Source organism: Carlito syrichta, unplaced genomic scaffold (genome assembly GCF_000164805.1).
Source record: "Carlito syrichta isolate Samal-C Ts95f unplaced genomic scaffold, Tarsius_syrichta-2.0.1 Scaffold305656, whole genome shotgun sequence".
Classification (NCBI taxonomy): domain Eukaryota; kingdom Metazoa; phylum Chordata; class Mammalia; order Primates; family Tarsiidae; genus Carlito; species Carlito syrichta.
The window spans coordinates 523,412-542,347 of NW_007249752.1; positions in this window are offsets into that span (position 1 = coordinate 523,412).

Consider the following 18,936-nt stretch of genomic DNA (forward strand, 5'->3'; position numbering starts at 1 on the left):
GCAGTGGCCATTCTCGGCCACTGCTGCCTTGACCTGCTGGGCTCCGTGCTGGGCTCCGGCGATCCTTCCGCCTCAGCCTTCCGAGTAGCTGGAACTACAGACGCACCCTCCCACACCCGGCTCATTTTTTATTTATTGCAGAGATGAGGTCTCGCCCGCCAAGTTGCCCAGGCAGGTCTCGAACCCGCGGGCTCAGGCCATCCACTCACCTCAGCCTCCCAAAGGTGCGGGACGACAGGCTGAGCCACGGAGCCCGGTCATTATTTTTTAAAAGGCTCATGTGAGCACCTGGAAGCTGACACCTGAGACGGCAAAGGGAGCGGGGACGTCGGCCTTGGAAGCCCGACTGGTCCTCCTCTCCACGCAGGTTTCTTAGGTCTGCTGCTGTCCCCCCTGTCTGGGCATCAGCATTCGGGGTAGGGCTGAGAGGTCAGCCAGAGGCCCACGGAACACTGATGCGCTAAGAGGCGACTTGGAGGCCCGGACGGGAGGACCGGGCATCTTTCTGGAGCCGAGGAGGCATCAGGATGGGGGACTGCTCATGAGACCTTTTAAGTAAGTACAGTGTGATGCTTTTCTCATGGGTGTTTGCCAATTCGTAGTCGCGGCTGTTTGGAGGAGGCCCAAGAAAATGTTTTCACAGCCCTTGGGGATCGAGTAATGAGAATCATGTGTGGACGGAATGTTGACAGAGCCACACCTGGGACGCATTTGACCCACGACGGATGCTCATGTGCCAAAAGGGCCCACGCCTTTTGAACCTGACCCACTTTAGGAAAAGATGCATATCAGGACAAACACAAACCAGGCCATGACATAAACACTATGGGGTCTAAGATTCAGGTGTCGCTTTTGGAACAAAAGACAAAAGACGCAGCCATGCTTGCTTGTGCTCAGGAGGAGAGCCAGGGAAAGAAATGCCCCGGTAGGAAGGAACAGCCTGTTTCACTTCTGCCTCATGTGTGTCCTCCGTGGGGACTATCGTGTTACCTTCCTAATGAAAAGCAGGCACTTTCAAAATGACTTCACAGTCAGTGAAAAACGAGTCTAGTCGGTGGATGTCTGCTGCCGGGTGGAGCGCAGGGGGCTGGACACTGGTGGCTCCTCCCACCTCCTGGACAATGGAGAGAAAGGACAGAATAGGGCTGATATGAACAGAAATGCCACATCTGGATTCTGCAGTCATCATACCTTTTGCTCTCTGTGCAACTAGGGTGTGAAAAAGCAAACCAAACTCTTGCCGGTCTTGGGTCACGGACACCCGAGTCCTAGATGTTATTCTGTAGCAAATGGGAGACCACTGACAGCGTCCCCAGTCAAAGGCTGTCCTTGGCTTGGCAGAAGGAGCCCTTCTGATGACAAGATTGTTTCTCCCCACGCTGCTTCTCACCTTTACACTTCAGCTCAGTTTACCAAATGAATTCAGTTCACTAAATGCCCTAAAGTTTCCTATACCACTGTTCCTTCGCTGACACGAGCTCTTCTTACTACAAATGCTGCCCAGCTCCCCATATGCCTGCTTAAAAAAAAAAAAAAAAAGGAAAGCTTGTCCTGAGTATTTTTCTCCATCTCTTAGCTTGGGATAGGTACCCTTGTCAATGCTTGGTGTCGCCACCTGCTCATCTCTGTCATGGCATTAATAATACTTACTGTAGTTGTGGAAGGGTTGTCTCTAATACTCTCTGGACTCTAAGCTCCTTGAGTGATGGAAAGGTGCTCACTCATCTTTGAAATCCCAGCACTCAGTAACTTATACAGCATCTGAGACATGTCAGGTGCTCAATAAAGACCGTGAATTGATTGAATCAAAACATTTCAAGCTCAAGGGCTCATAAAGCTCCACCTACCCTGCCAACTTTGGATAAAGACATTGAAAAAGTGACTCACTGACACCCCAGCAAAGGCAACTGAATCTAAAAAAGAGAATCGCGATTCTCTCTTTAGGTCCACTATGTCTCTGGAAGTCGCTGAAACAAAAGGCTTGTCAAACAAAATGAGTATTTTTCTTCTTTCCTCTGCCTCTGCAATCATACTCATTCATGGCTTAGAGAAAGCCCTTCATGTTCAGGTAATTTCCAGTGTCCGAGTTATGGCTCTTCAGAAAACTTCAAAGAAAATCACTTAAAAGGTGTGGCATAGACTATGCAACTTCATGGTGGACTTCGCTGCATTGTTCAATATGGTTTTGGGTTCCATCTTTGGGGTACTTACAGTCTGACTGTACCACCAGGTAAATGACAATAATAGTTACACCAAACTACCAAGAACTCTTATGCTGATGGCTGATAATACATATGCAATCTTAGAACTTTATTTTCTGCATTAATGCAAAGAAATAAACAATGTGAAACCTTGGGCCCTTGACAACATCTCTGAGTGTCATAGGACTCTTTTGGTTATAAATAAAAACCCAATCTTAATGAATTAAGCAGGAAATAAAGGAATTTATATACTCACAGAGTTGGAAAATCCATAGTACCAGTTGATTGAGGGGCTCAAATGACTCATCAAGGATATCTTTTCTTGCGGCCCAAATCTCTCTTTTCCTGTATTTGCTTTTCCCCCAAATACCATCTTGTGTCTTCCCCATAGCGTCAAGCCTGCTCTTTCCCAGTCTGGGTTAACATTGAAAGAGGAGAATGCTTCCTCCTAGAATCACCTGCTCTAGTCCTGGGACTCATTCTGAGTCAGGTATCCTCCCTCATGCATCCCTGGAGCTCTGTAGGTTGAATGCCTTGGTCCAGGCTTGTGATACTTCTCCATTTCTGAAACTGGGGGTGGGGCCCCCATTTCCAAAGGAGGGAGAATGCTCCCAGTCATTCAGATAAGAGAGAATAAATATTGATGGCTAAAAACAATAGATGCCCACTCTGTGGAGATAAAGTTGTGGGCACAGCTAGACTATCCCCAGAGCCCATCAAAGTGCAGATGCCGCTTCCTGCCCCTGGTCCATGCCAGCTCTGCACAAAGTATTCCTTTCTCACTCAGTACTTAAAGTTTGGGATATGGCCCTGTTATACAGGACTAAATAAGAATAAGTCTTTGAATGGAGTAAAGGGTGAAGGTACTTTCCATATGCATGTGAGATGCCTCCCTTTTGAACATCTTTCTAACCCCTGATTATCACAATACAAAGAGGTTGTGTTCTAATGACTGTTCCTTTGTCAGAACTTTTTGGATGGATGCCAAGCAAAGAAACAAGAGAAGGTCTAAAGCCAGTGGCTCTACAGGCAAGCAGCCCTGGGCTGGAGTGGGGAGGACCCAGGGCTGAGGGTAGAGGGACAGACGAGACTCTCTGTCCCCAGTGGCCTCTGCAATTGTATGCCAGAAGGGTAACCAGGAGAGGAGGGTCATCATTCCTTTATTAATTCACCTATCATCTGTCAAACATTTCTTCAGCACCTCCTGTGTACTGGGGATACCTTATATTAATAGTACTCAGCATACTATATATTGTCAATCAACCTCTCATTTCATAGTTAGAGAGAACAACCTCTCGTTTCATAGTTAGAGATCAAAGGTTGAATGTGACAATACATCACTGGTTTTTACATTAGTGTTCATGAGCTTCCGCCATGGTGTAAGTACTAGTTAATAGAACCTTTCCAATTTGAACGGAGAGATAGAGTGGTTAGGAAAACAAACAAACAGCATTGCTAATGGTTAATGTTGGCGCTTCCTAGATGCTTCCATGCTACTTTCCCTTGTACCCATCATCCTACTTAATGCCCTAAAACAACCCTGTGACTTATTACTATTGATTATCCTCATTTTACAGAAGGAGGAATAAAGGCAGCAAGATACTAACTAACCTACCTACAATCACACAGGTATTAATTGATGGAACTGGAGCCCTTCTAGAAGCCAACCTGCTTTCTGAATTTGAGCCTCAGTGCTAGGGGACCTGGGTGGGCAAGGAGGAAATTGGAATAGAAGGGCAAAGGTCACAGATTTCCTAACATCATCTACCAGACAAATTATTTACCTTCAACTGGATCCAGGGCTTCCATTGAGGGTTTTTGTGTTCTCTTTTTTGTTACTCTATTTTAAATTCTTAGCATTGATTTCCAAGTGGATCAAAGCCAGGTAGACATACGCAGAAGAAACTTGAGATGGGAAAGATGGAGGTGCAGTGGAAAGTGTGTATTGTTCTTACTCTAAAGAGTCTCTCCCTGCTTTTTGCCTTCTGTAGCTTTCTTTGCTCTTGGGTAAAGACTGGGAAAATCCCAGCACAGCTATTTATTTTTAAATTTTGTCTTCACAGAAGCAAGATGGCAGGCATGGCCACTCGAGTTGGATCTTGTCCTGCACTGATGTGAGCCAAGACATTGGAGGGCACTTTCTATCAGAGTGTTTTGACATCTGCCAATATACAAACAGAGAGCTCTGAAATGGCAGTTGCTCCTTCCTGGTATTTCTGTACAGTTGTACTAAAGGAGGTGGAGAGGTGCTGACATCTGCCAGAACATTGTGAAGAGGATTCACACTGAATTTTGAGTGATAAGAATGTCTCTCTGTTTATTAAAAACAAAGAATGTAAGAGAATTCTTGTCTGGAGGCAAGTTGCCAGTGTTTGTAGCTCTCACAGCTATATTGTTGCTAGTACAACTAATGACCATCAAGACTTGGCTTGGCTTGACTGTTTTTGAAGACCACTGGCTTCTGCCTTGTATGTTTGGCCATTGCTAGGAAGTGAGCTGAGAAGTTGCCATGTGCACTGTTAGAGTGGCAGCTGTTCCCAGAACTGTTAGGTTTCCATGTGAATTTCAAAATAATGTGTAGCATTTCACTGCTGGGCAGAGCTTGGAGTTCTCCTTACGGACGGGTGTGACCCTGGGCATCCCGGGGCTTGGCTGACGACAGAGCTAGACATAGAACTGGTGCTTGGTCCAACGCATGCCTCCTCTCAACCAAGAGGTTGGTGCTTAGCCTTGATCTTCAGGCCACACCCTGTCAGGCGGAAGAACAGGTACCCAAGCCTAGTCATTGTGAACCCAGGTAACTTTAGCTAAATGATCCCCTATGAAGCATGCTGAGTGCTTGATGGCTATTGTTTTCCCTGGACTCCTTTCTACTTAGAAGTGCTCACTGGCCCTGATATTAGTCTTATAGGCTGCTGTGGACACACAAATATTCATTGCAGGCCTAGCTAGAATTGGGCAAAAAACCTCCTAGGGAAAGGTGACCCTATATTGTCACCAACTTCCTGAGTCTTCTGTTGTACTTTATATTCTTTTAAAAATTGATTTAATGTTAATTAAATCTCATTGAGAGATACACTGCCATACTGTGGTAAAGAGAAGTCCCTCTGGAGTTCAGCTGCCTGGTTTTGAATCCAAATTCCACCACTTATTGGCTGTGTGATCTTGGGCCAGTTTCTTAACATCTCGATGCCTCGGATTTCCTCATTAAAATGTCCCAACTTTGTGACCTAGACAGTGTAGGAGCCTGCATTTCCTCTGAGGTGTCCAGAATTGCCAACTCCCCCTGCCTGGGGTGTGGAATGTCTTTCTTGCAGAATGAGAATGCCCTCCATGCCCCACCTGACCACACCTACTCAGGCAGCTTTCAAGGCCCCCTGTCACTTCCCAAGGTTGCCCTTTCTCAGTGCTATGGCCCAGCAGGATGAATCACTGCCCTTCTCTGTGCCCACAGTAGGTTGCATGGACCTGGCATCTCTATTGTGGCTTTTTCCACATGACCTGAGAGTAGATTATGGGTCTCTGCTAGATTTCCCTAGGGAATCGACTCTACAGCAACTCTGTGGCTTGTTACTATTGATTATCCCTGTTTTAAAGAAGAGGGAATGATGGCAATGAGAGGTTAACTAACCGGCCCTCAATGATACAGATATTAATTGATGGAGCCAGCATCCTTTTAGAAGCCAGTCTGTTTTCTGGGTGTCTTATGTTTCAGTAATCCATTACTGTATGACAAACCACCCCAGAATTTACTAGCTTTAAACTACAATCATGTGATCGCTCATGGTTCTGAAGACCAGGAGTTTGGGTGGAGCTAGTGGATACAGCCCACTTCTGCTTCACTTGGTGCTGCCTGGGATGGCTCGGCTGGGCTGCAGATGCCAACCTGGCCTCACTCACATGTGTTGGTCCTGGCTTTCTGCAGGGTCATCTCAGTCCTCCTCCATGTAGTTTCTCTCTCCAGTGGTGTCATCATTCAATAGTCTACGGGAGCCAGAATATATGGCAGCTGGTTTTCAAAAGGGAAAAAATGTACAGGGCAATGTATCTTAAGGCCTAGCCCGAAAGACACATCAGCCAAAGCAAGACACAGGGTCACCCAAACTCAAAGAAAAGAGAAACAGACTCCACTTTTTGATGACGGGAGTGACTAAACTTCACAGCAGGAGGAGGGGTGGATGATTACAGCCACCTTCAGTAAAATCGTATTTATTTCTGACACTTGACACATTCCTGGAACATAGGAGCTGCTCGTCGTGAAAGATCTAGCATTTAATAAGCTTCTTTCTCTAATCATTTTACATGGACTATCTCATTTAATCCTCACATCTCTTTCAGGTATTATTATCCTCAGTTCATGGAACAAATTGAGGCTTGGCAATGTTAGGTAAATTGCCCAAGATTATTTAGCTAGTAAAGTGTGCAAATAAGATTCAGACTTGGGCACCCTGGCTCCAGAGGCTCAGTACATAAAAGCCTCCTGTTGAAAGACTGAATGATCAAGGTTTTTTTTTTTTTGTAGAATCATTGCATCACCATTATAGCCTGGCGGCTGTTCCTTCTGTTACCTTGTACACACTGAGGGAGATGGATGGCCCTTGATTGGCCGAATTCCTTTGAAAGCTGAAGGGACACAAGCACACCCAGTGGTCTGGGCTTTAGCTGTGAACTTGCTCCCAAGCCCTCTCGCCCTCTTCCGGAGGGACTCACCTTTGTTGGCCAATGCCCTACAAGTAGGGTTTCCAAATGCTCCTCTGTGATATGGAGCCAGTTGGTGGTGGAATTTTCACATTTTGGTAAGATTTCCATACAGTTCATGTTTAGTCAGTTTAAAAGTTATGAGACTGTTGCTCTTCCTACATTTTTGGAATTAATATTTTTTAGTCAATTTAAAAGTTTTGAGATTGTTGCCCTTCCTACGTTTTTGGAATTAATATTTCATTTTCCGAAATGGTAGTAAGAATAGATTTCAGATGTTCTTGAGTGGAGATCCTTGGTGACAAAAATGTCAGGAGCCCTATGTTCATTACCAAGCTATGCCGGTTTAAACATTCTGCTGGTTCTTTGAAATGCCGAAGTCTGGGTACCTTTGCTTCAGCAGAAGGTGGAAAGGCAACGGGACTGTTAAGAACAAGGGCTGAAGAGTGGCTCTGGCTCTCAGCATCTACCTGAGGACATCGAGAATATCACACTGTCTTTTTTCTTACTATTCTTTAGACTTGCTATTGCATCCACTGGGATCGATAACTTGCTGGTACTATTTACAAAAAAATACTTTCCCAGAAGATGTTCTGGAAAGTGCACAATAAATGTGAAAGACCATTGTTATGGATCCCTATGAGGTTATGAGATTTCCATGCACAGTGAAGACTGGCATTCTTGTAACTATTTTTTCCCAATTGGCCCTGGTCAAGCAATGAATGTTCCAGAACCAACTCCATGAGGACAATTACGTGGGCATGCAGACACATCAGTGTCTAGATGAGAGTCTTGCTAATTTCTGAAACAAAATCAAGTTATCAGAATAAAAGATCTTTTCTACCCCAATTCCTCAAACCAACTGAGAAATTATCCCTTGATTCTCAAGAGTCCTGGATAAAAGATTTGAATTATAGCCAAATGCCACACTCTAAAGAGATAAATGAAAAATGAAATGTAATCAGAGAGAAGTTTAAGAGTCTTAAATTGCATCTGATGGAGGGGATTCTGGGAAGCTGGCAGCGAGTGGGCACCTTGGATGCCCTCCTTGTCTAACTTCTCCGAACATTCACCATCTGTCCTGGGCTTGCATGTGGGTGGCATCAGAAGGCTGTGACCCTCAGGCTCTGCCAGGGACCGGAGGAGGCCAAGCAGGTGCAGGACTTTGCATTACTGGGTAAGAGCCCGGGCATCTAGGGGAGGGTGGTAGACCTCTACAGTCCCCAGAGACCTGTGGTCCCCAGCCAGTGTGTTGTGCTTTCCTTGTCATAATTCTGAGAAGGCCTCTGGGCTTCCCAGGTGCTGAAACTGCGAGAAGCTTTCTAGTGCTAAGTTCGTATCTTCCCCTGAGGCTGGGCGAAGGCAGAGTTTTCTGAGGGGCATCCCAGGGGGAAGAGAGGCTTTCTTCTGGTGCCGCACACAAGACTGACACCCTGAGGAAACTGCACCTCAATTACTCTTGAAGTTGCTGCTGCTCAAGGTTCCCTGTCCATCTGTCTTGAGCTCTGAGGGTGAAGAGAAATAGAAGTATGCAAAGAAAATTTCCAAGGTAACGCCAGAGAGAAAGAACAAGCTGAAGTCTAAGGAGAGGTGGCTGGAGGAGATAAATCACAACTTGATTAATAAAAAGAATACAGAAACAGACATCTTGAAATGAGAAAACTAATTAAAAAAATTTTTTTATTATAAAGATATGGGGTACAATTCAGGGTTAGGTATACAAACGTGGATTTATGCAGGTACCCTTGTTGATGAGGTGTGCCCCTCCCTCCCCTGGCAGTTTCCCTCAACTGCCAGTCCTATCCCCCCTCCTCAGGCAGTTTCCCACTACTGCCAATCCCTTTCTTTTAATATTATAGTTGTTCGAGGTCTGTTTATGAGTGAGAATATACGGTACTCTATTCTTTATTTCTGTGATAGAACACTGAGTATGATAGACTCCAGATCCATCCAAGCTGCTGTGAAGTCCATATGTTTGTCTTTCTTTATGTCTGCATAATATTCCATTGTGTATATGTACCACATTTTTTTATCCAGTCCAGCTTTGATAGGCAACATGGTTGTTTCCATGGTTTTGCTATTGTGAATAGAGCTGCAGCAAACATGTGTGTGCAGGTATCTTTTTTGTAGAATGATTTGAGTTCCTCTGGGTATAGTCCCAATAGGGGAATTGCTGAGTCATATGGAAGGTCAATTTCTAGTTCTTTCAGAAATCACCACACTGTCTTCCAAAGAGGTTGTACTAGTTTGCATTCCCACCAGCAGTGTAGAAGCGATCCTTTATTCCTGCATCCTCGTCAGCATCTGTTGTTGTTTGTTTTATCAATGGTGACCATTCTTACTGGGGTGAGGTGGTATCTCAATGTGGTTTTGATTTGCATTTCTCTGATGATGAGTGAGACTGAGCACTTTCTCATGTGTCTGTTGGCTGCCCGTATATCTTCTTTTGAGAAGTATCTACTTACGTCTTTTGCCCACTTTTTACAGGGGCTGTTTGTTTTTTTCCTTCGGTGCGTTTGAGTTCCTTGTAGATCCTAGATGTTAGGCCTTTGTGAGATATACAATTGGCAAATATTTTTTCCCATTCTGTGTACTGTCTCTCTGCTCTCTTGATGGTTTCTTTTGCTTTGCAGAAACTGGTCAGTTTGATGAGGTCCCACTTGTCTGTCTTATTTCTTAAGGTATTTGCCTTTAGAGTTAATTAAAAAAATTTAAACGTTCAGTCAATCCGTGAAAGAAGAACAATACTGTTCATAAGAAAATAAGCATTGGGCTTCAAGAGTGAATGAAAGAAAGGCTCCAAAACAAAGAACAAAGGGACATAAATACGTTTTAATAGAAGAGAGGAGGTTGATAGAGTAGCAATGGCTATGCTATTGATCATTCATGTAGAGAACATCATCCCTTATTAGGCTTGAGTCAGCTGATGCAGCGTTCAACTCTTGGTGTGTCAGGTAAGTGGTGGGGTGTGCAGTTGACTTCCTTAGAACACAGAAGAATATTGTTCTGTGAAATGTAATTCAGATGTCATGGCGGTTATCTCAGAGCAAGAATGCATCAGTCACTCCACACTAGAAAAGACAAGAAACAGGTATGGAAAGACAAGTATTGCTCTTTTTCGTGTTATATCTTGCTGTTCTTTTTATTGGTGTGACAGACTGTGCCCACTGACAGGCATGAGCAAAATGCTTTGGCTTGATACCAAGCAGAGGGAAACGTTGGCTAGGTATTAAAGAACCTTTAAAACAATGCGTTGTTGAAAAACCGGAATGTATTATCTCAGTTGCTGAATGAGATACCACCCCTTTCAATGTTCAAAGGAAGAAGTGAAAATATTCAACGCAGCCATTGGCTTCAGAATGCCAGCTGCCAAGGTCATAAGCTCCCTTGCTTGGAAAATAATACACTCCTGGAATGTGACTTTGGCAGTTTTCTCAATGTCACATGGAGCTCACTGCAAAGTTGATTAACCCATCATCAGTCACTTGATCTAACTTGAAGTTTCTTAAATTTAATTTTTGCAATATTTGCTAAGACAAGTGGTGCTTTGGGGTGTCTCTCTCTGGAAGGGTTTGAATGTGGTTTATGTGTGGGATGAAGGGTGCACATGAATATCATGGCAAAGGCTACTAGCTGTCCACCAAACTTGTTCTTCTTATCATTATGCCAGTTAGACCATAGCTTTCAGCTTCCCTGCCATTAGGTGTGGCCATGTGACTGACAACTCTCCATGGCAGCAGAACAAATATGCATGGTGTCTAAACTTGGCCCATAAAGTCTTTGCATTTATGTTTCTACAAGCCCTTTTCCATCCTGCTGGCTGAATCAAGTGACTCTCAGGCCTTAAGAGAAGACTGGACTGTAAGATGATAGGAGTCTGGGTCCCTGAATCCCTTGGTGGAGGAGAGCAGCTATGCACCAGGACCACTTGTGCTGCCTCTTATATCTGCAAAAATCCACTGTTGTTGTGTCAAGTTATTGACATTTTAGGGCTTATTTGTTATAGCATCTAGTAATAACCTCATTAGAACAAGAACTATTGAACTGGCCATTGAACGTGGTCTATACTAATTTAGTCTCGAAACATTTCAAAGTCTTTTCCAAGTTCCCATATCAATTATACACTTTCTAAAAGCAGGCTGTCTCTCCCCCTCCCCACACAGTGTATCTTTTCACTCTCACATCTCTGTCTCCTCTTAAGGCTTAATAGACTCTAATAATACATTGGAAAGAACTTTGGGAATACCTAATTTAACCAACAGTGTTTAAGTATCTGCCACATCAAGGACCTGTGGGACACAGATACAGTTCCTGCTCTCTGGTTGTTTGTCATTGGACTCCAACTCAACATTTTTCTGTGGTATAAACCCACCCAGATAAATGTCAACCTTGAACATCATCAATGACAGAGAACCCTGTCCCTTCAATTGTCACTATTGAAGAAGTTTTAATAGAAGAGAAAAAAATTTTAATTTTATTTAATAAATTTTAATAGAAGAGAGGGGGTTGATAGTGTAGCAATAGCTATGCCATCGATCATTCATGTAGAGAGCATCATGCTTTATTAAGCCTGAGTTAGCTGATGCAGCGTTCAACTCTTGGTGTGTCAGGTAAGTGGTGGGGTGTGCAGTTGACTTCCTTAGAACACAGAAGAACACACTAGAAAAGACAGGAGACAGGTATGGAAAGACAGGTATTGCTCTTTTTCGAGTTATATCTTGCTGTTCCTTTTGATTGTGAAATAGCTATAATAAGAATATTTTTCTAGTATTGAATATTAATCCATCTGTAATATTTACTAAATGTATCCAGCTCCAAGAGTCATCTAAAATTTGAAAATATTTTTCTTCTCATTAAGATTTCCTTTCTTCAGGGTAAAAATACTGAGGTCCTTCTCTCATTCTTAATTTGATTTGGCTTTGGGGCCTGTTGGGAGCCGGCCACGGAGGCCCACTGAGCGTTAGGGATCAGGAAGGGCCGTTGACCCCGAGACCACTAGGATGCGTTCGGGAGCTATTGACCCCATTTCCTCCCCCTTTCTTCTCAGCACTAACCAGATTAAGCTCCTGTGAGCTCAAAACATAAAAACTCTGAGACTGGGACGAACACAAATTAACTTTAGAAGCTCATTGCTCCCATTCTTCTGCAAACTGCAGTTTTGGCTTTCACACAACTTATAATTCAAACCTGTGTCACATCTAAGAGCCTTAGTATTGGTCACAGGCTTCTGGGTCATGATCTTAGGATTTATTGAAGGTGTAAATTGTAGAATATAGTTTTAGAAGACAGCCATTCTGTTGAAAGAATGCGGCTGGGTTACTTGCAGGTAGCCCACTGTGAACTTTGGACTGGGCCACATTCCAAACATTCTGGGATGGGCCACTTTCATTTGTAAAGTAAATACTTAAGCTTCTATAGAATTGTTTAACTTGGCATAAATCAATCAACCTAGGATGAAAAAGGTTTATAGAATATGTCAGTCACAACTTAGGTTATCCTTTGTTATGGGATTTTAAGATTATCATATGAAAAGGGTTTAAAGGCAATCATTGATTAAGTTTTCATGGATTAGGTTTCTGGTGGGTGGGGGACGCCCCTCCCACATCTGACTTTGTGTATAAAAGACCCGTTGTAATTCCCAGTAACACTCATTCGCTTCTGCACTAGACTGGAGTCCAGTCTCTTTCTTTCTCTCTTCTTCCCCCCAATCGCTGACGCCGTCTCCACCTTTGGGGTACCCTGAACCCGGCTGAAGCTGGTCTCCAGCAGGGGCCCTTTCCCGTCTCCTGCAGGAACATCCAGTATATCTCTGCCTATTATTTTATTTGAATCAATTACTTTTATACATGAGTGCCAGAAAGCTGGGTGACAGTCTCTCCCATCTGCTCTAGCCCAGGCCTCTCTCTCAGTTTTGCAATCATGCTTTTTTGCAAAGTTTTGCAAAGTTGCTTTTTTTTTTGTTAAAGAAATGTTTGCCTGCAATTCCCAATCTTCCACTTTTTTTGTTTTCTAATCACTCAGTCCTCCTTCCTTGACAAACTAAATTTCCAAATTCTCAGATTTCACTGTCTAGCTCCCACGTATTTCTTACCTATGTGCTGATTTCAGCATGCAACTTCCATGCATAGAATCCTTCAGTGGCCTCTTAGTCTCTGCAGTTTTAAGTCTGGGATCTTTCTGGTTTTCCAGTGTTCCCCTGATCGTCATAATGAGGGGCTTGGTCCCAAAGGCTGTGTCAACTCTGTGAAGGAGCTTGGATTTTGTCCCACTTGCCTGTACTTCCAACTGAGGAAGAGAGTGTCCTGGACATGGAAACAGAGTTCAGAGTCAGAGAATCAACACACGACATCTCGGAACATCAGTTTTTGCTTTAGGAAAGGAACTTTCCTTTGATTTGATAAAATTGCTTAATACAGTATCTTGTAATGTCCACACAAATATTTTAAGTGAGGTGGGAGAATTTTGAGAAAGCATATTTTTGAGGAGGGCTGATTTAAGCCCTATGTCTAGTTATAGATTCACTCTTTTATGTCTTTGGAATTTGAAAACTACAGCCCAGTGTTTTCCAAATTGCAGGCTGTGACTCATTTACGAAATAAGTGTAGTAGGTGTCGACCAGAATTTTTTTTTTTAACAAAAAAAGTGGAGCAGAATGGAATGGGACACAATAGAACAAAACAAACAGAAGAGAATAGACTCACTCAGATATTCAGAGTCCATAGGCACATGTGGTCCAGAGTTGTTTAATTCAGTGACTTAGAAATGTTGTCAGGAACTCAGGTTTTTTCTGTCCCGCATAGTGTTGGCCTCATCCTCAGGCTAGCTTCCTTTTCTTTTTTGACTTGGGGTCTCACTCTGTTTTCCAGGCTGTGTGACAATCATAGCTCACTGCAGCTTCAACCTCCTAGGCTCAGGTGATCCTCCCACCTCAACCTCCCTATAGGTGCACACCCCCACGCCTGGCCAATTTTTAGATTTTTTTTTAGTAGAGACAAAGTTTTGCTATATTGCCCAGGCTGGTCTCAAGCAATCTTCCACCTCAGTCTCCCAAAGTGCTAGGAATACAAGCATCAGCCACCGGTTCTTAGCATGCTGTACACTTACTTATTTTGGACAAGAGAGAAATTTTGTTGTTTTGCTTTTCCTTTAAGACTCAGGAGAACCTTCTTATGATTTATTTTCAATAATTGTGTCTCAGTCAGTGCTACTCTTGAGATGAGATTCATTTCTTCAACAAGGAATGGAAGTAATGGGTATTAGGGAGTCACGCCCAATGTTTGGTACAGCTAGGATGGCTGTGGTGTGCAGCACAGGTGGTAGGGAACAAGGTGGGAGACATTTAAAAGGCCATGTTTTTCTTCCAGGTGTGTCTAGACACTTCCTCCATAAAATCTTGTCATACCACTTCAGCTTGCACTGCCCCGACCTTCCCTGAGTTCTTGCTGTTTATTATCAGAGCCATGCCATCTGGGTATGTAGGTGATTTAGAGTTCACATTTCTATTTTATTTTAAGATACATGATGGCAGAAATTGAGATGTTTACTTCCCTATACCTCAGATATTCCTGGACCAGGTTATTTTGATTGGGCTGATTGATTCTGGTGAGTTATCTTTTCTGTAGTGGGAAATGTCAACAACTTGGCATACTGAAGTTCTCTATTTGAGGACTGGGGAGGACCACGAAAAACTTGGTTCCTCCAGGTAGTTCCCTCTAAAATGGACATGATGGTGTCCTCCGTTAATGTCCTCTGAGAGTGGATATGATAGTGAATAACTTGTCCTTGAGTTCAAGCCACACAAACTCTCCTCTCCCTTTTTTGGGCCCCGGATGTCACAGGGTTAAATCTCTTCCAGTTCTTCTGGAAGATGAGGATTTCATCTACTCCATTTGACAGGGATAATGAATGAAGAACAGTGTGACATTAGTTTGGAATGCACAGCTATGACTACTATCAAGTAAAGGTCTGGAAGGTATTGTAGGAACCATAAACATATTACACTTTAATTTCTTATGAGATGGTAAAATAGACCTGTGCAATAGCGTGTGGAGGGACCTGAAATCTTAACACAAATACTCTACTTAAGGTAAAACCTGTATTAACTCTATCAGGAAAATGTTCCAATAAGACATTTTGGATTTTGTGACCATGCAAGTATGGTTAGAATGAATTTGTAGGTATATTAACAAGATGTCTCTGGATCATCTACTTTAACCTGTTGGAATTCCAAATTTAAACAAAGAAAGGAAACTTGTATTCAGGGAATTAATGATTTTCCCTATGAGGAGTTATACAATCAGGAGATCTTGACTTTGCACTCATGTGTGAACTAAAGCCTAATGTTTCTTCCTCTCTAATCCTTTGTAGCTTTTGCTTTGATCAGAGTAAGCTTATAGGAGTTCCAAAGATGGGTTCTGTAGGAAGGAAAAAAAATGCCTCAGTTACTTATCATTTACAAAGAACTGTCATTTAATCTGGTCAAGCTTGTGGAAATTTTATGCTTAACCAAATGTTAAAGAGGAAACATTTTTGTTAAAAGAAAGGTGTTGGATACAACTCAGATACTTGACTCAATTGGTATATATTTTTTGAAAATATCTATATTTGATTTTCTTTCAAAGTCAAAAATCAAAAAGTGCTCCTAACTGATTAGTGAATGAACAAGTCAAATAAAATAGAGCATAGGTGTGTCTATTACATCTTGTGTTCCATACTTCCTTGACAATTTTTTTTGAGAGAGGGACTGATTGATTGATTTAGTGAGTGCCAATACCACTTCTGTAAGTCAGAAAGAAGGGAAAGACAAGGAGTACCTAATAAAATAAGAGTTTCTGACATGTATCAAAAACATAGTTTGTGCTAAGCACTTAGTTGCACTGCCTCCATTAATACTCACAGGAAATTTTATGAGCTATGTCAGTATATTTAGAATATTCCACAATAAATATGTGCCATAATTTACTTAATCTTTACCACTATTAATAAACATTTCAGTATTCTGTAAATTTCATGGTTATAAACTAGGCTGTCATAACTATCCTTGTTCACATCTGTAGGAGTTATTCTGGGATGAGAAATGTAGTTACTATGTCATAGGATGTGTGGTTTTAAACACTTCACTACATACTGCCAAATTGTAGTCCTCACACATCAATGTCTAGGTTTTCCTCAGTCACATCTAATTTTTTTACATGTCAAAATTTTTCCCAGTCTAGAAAGTAAATTGCTATCTCATTGTTGCTTTTAGAGATATGGTAGATTATGGTTTTGGGGAAATTCTAGAACGGCATACTTTAGAATTTTGGATAGAATATTCTAACAAATAAACCTCCAAATCTCTTTTTTAATGCATGGATGAACTGCCAAGACAATCAGAAAATTCTTTGGAGACTAGAAACAAAATATCATGAACCCATAGGGGTGAGTGAGCTTGTGTTTTCTATGGGTGTGTTTCTCAGTCATTGTGGTCTCTAACCTGGGTTTTAATGGGTCACATGCTCAGGGACCAGGCAGAAAGGAAAAAAGATGAGACCCTCCATCAATCAGAAACCACTAAAAGACTACCTCCTTTATGTCATAACTAGAAAAAAATCCTGGTCACAGAGGGAAATGTTAGGGTAACTTCCTGTTTGGTCTTAGGGCAAAACAGGTAGAAAGGAAGATAATCACATTTTAAAATTACTAAGCACCCACAGAACTTAAAAGGCTAATAAAGGAATATAACAGACAACACTATATAAATAACTTAGATGAAATGGACCGATTCTTCAAAACCCACAAAATATCCAAACTCACTCAAGATAAAATAATCTATAACTATTAAAGAAAGTGAATTCATAGCTAAAAACTTTCCAAAATATAAATCTTCATGACCAGAGGGTTTCACTGGTGGTTTCTCCCAAACATTAAAGAAATGACACAAATTTTATAATTTCTTCCAGAAAATAAAAGCAGAGGAAATACATTCCAGCTCATCTTATGTTGCCAGGTTTACTTTAATACTCAAAGTAGACAAAGAAATTACAGAAAAAGGAAACCACAGGCCAACATTTTTATGGAACATAGATGCAAAAACCCTTAACAAATGATTAGCAAAATAAATGCAACCATATATGAAAAGAATAAAACATCACAATCAAGTAGGGTTTATTCCATGAATGCAAGGCTGGTTCAATACTTGAAAATTAATATGACTCACCATATTAACAATATAAAGGACACAAATCCATAATCATATCAATTAATGCAGAAAGAGAATTTAACAAATTTCAATACCAATTTATGATGGAAACCATTTAGTATATTAGGAATAAGAAAGAGACAGATGTAAGAAGAAATGCTGAGCAAAGAAAAATGTTAAATGTCAGGATAAAGTGAAATAATCACTGGTTAAATCAGTGACAAGAATGTCTAATCTATGGGTTAACAATTCAAGATGCAGTTGGGCACAGTGGCTCACACCTGTAATCTTAGCACTTTGGGACGCTGAGAAGGGAGGATTGCTTGAGCCAGGAGTTCAGGAGCAGTATGGGCAACATAGCGAGACCTCATCTCTATGGTGAAGCACACTTGTAGTCCCAGCTACTCAGGAGGCTGAGGTGGAATGATTTCCTGAGCCCAAGAGGTTGAGGCTACCCACTGAGGTGAGCTAGGATAGTGCCACTGCACTCCAGTCTGGGTGACAGAGTAAGACAGAACCTGACTCAACAAAAAACAATTCTAGATGGCATTAAACAAGAGTTTTATATAAATTGGAAGTGGAGGGATTGTAATGAGAGCATACTAAGTTTCTTGTATTATTCAGATGCTGATAAATGTAGACATTGTGAAGTTAAATATGCATGCTAAAATTTCTAGAGCAGTCCCACAGTGTATAGTTTCGATATCAATTCAGGAGAACAAGGAGATATGGAGAAAAACAATCAAAAACAACTGAAGGAAGGCAAGACAAGTGAGAACAAGAAAAAAATGCAAATGTCTTAGTCAGTAGGCCAGGCTGTGCTGGGGTGACAAATCACCCAATGCGTATCCCATTGAGACTAGGTCGCAATAACAAATGTTTATTTCTTGCTCCTTGTCCACATTTGTGAGTTCGTTTCAGTCCCAGGCTCACAGTTCATTTCAGTCCCAGGCTCACTTGTCTCTTTCCTGTTCACAACAGGGGACTGTTGTGAACATTGCCAGGTTTTGTAGCACAGGAAAGTGACAAGTGGCAAATCATTGCAAATGCACACTTCTCTTCTCCTGCCTTCTCTTGGTAAATCACATGATCCCTCCATCAGGTTGGTGGGGCCATATACTCTTCAGAGAATTCTCCTTCAGGTATGAAAAACAGAATTTTTTTGAGTTGGGGTCTTAACTGTGTCGCCTGGGCCGGAGTGTAGTGGCACGATCACGGCTCATGGCAGCCTTGATCTCCTGGGTTCAGGTGATCCTTCCACCTTAGCCTCCCAAGTAGCTAGGACTACAGGCATGCCCCACCGCCCCTGGCTACTTTTTTAGTTTTTTTTTTTTTTGGTAAGGAAAATGTCTCACTTTGTTGTCCAGGCTAGTCTCAAACTCTTGGGCTCAAGCAATCCTCCCACTTGGCATCCCAAAGTGCTGGGGTTACAGGTGTGAGCTACCATGCCTGGCCAGAAAACAAAATTTTTGATGAATCCAAATCTACCACTGAATAAATTCAAACATATGAGAAATCACATTTGAGCATAGTACATTTCTAGTTAAAAAACAAAGATCTCCAAGATGTTTTTAAAAAAGTAATTTTTTATGAATTTTAAAAAAGTTCCACATGTAACTCAAGGATATGGAAAAAATGTGATAAGATGGGGAAAAAATTTAGTTACAGAATAGTAACCAAAAAGAAAAAAAAAACCCACAAAAACTTATAATATCCATATTAACATGAATTTAAATAAACTCTAAGAAGCATCAGTGGGGAGTCTCTATGCATTGACAACAGTTAAATTTTGAATAGTATGGTCTTATTACATACACTTAAAATATTAAATGCTAAAATTGATAGACATACAAAGAG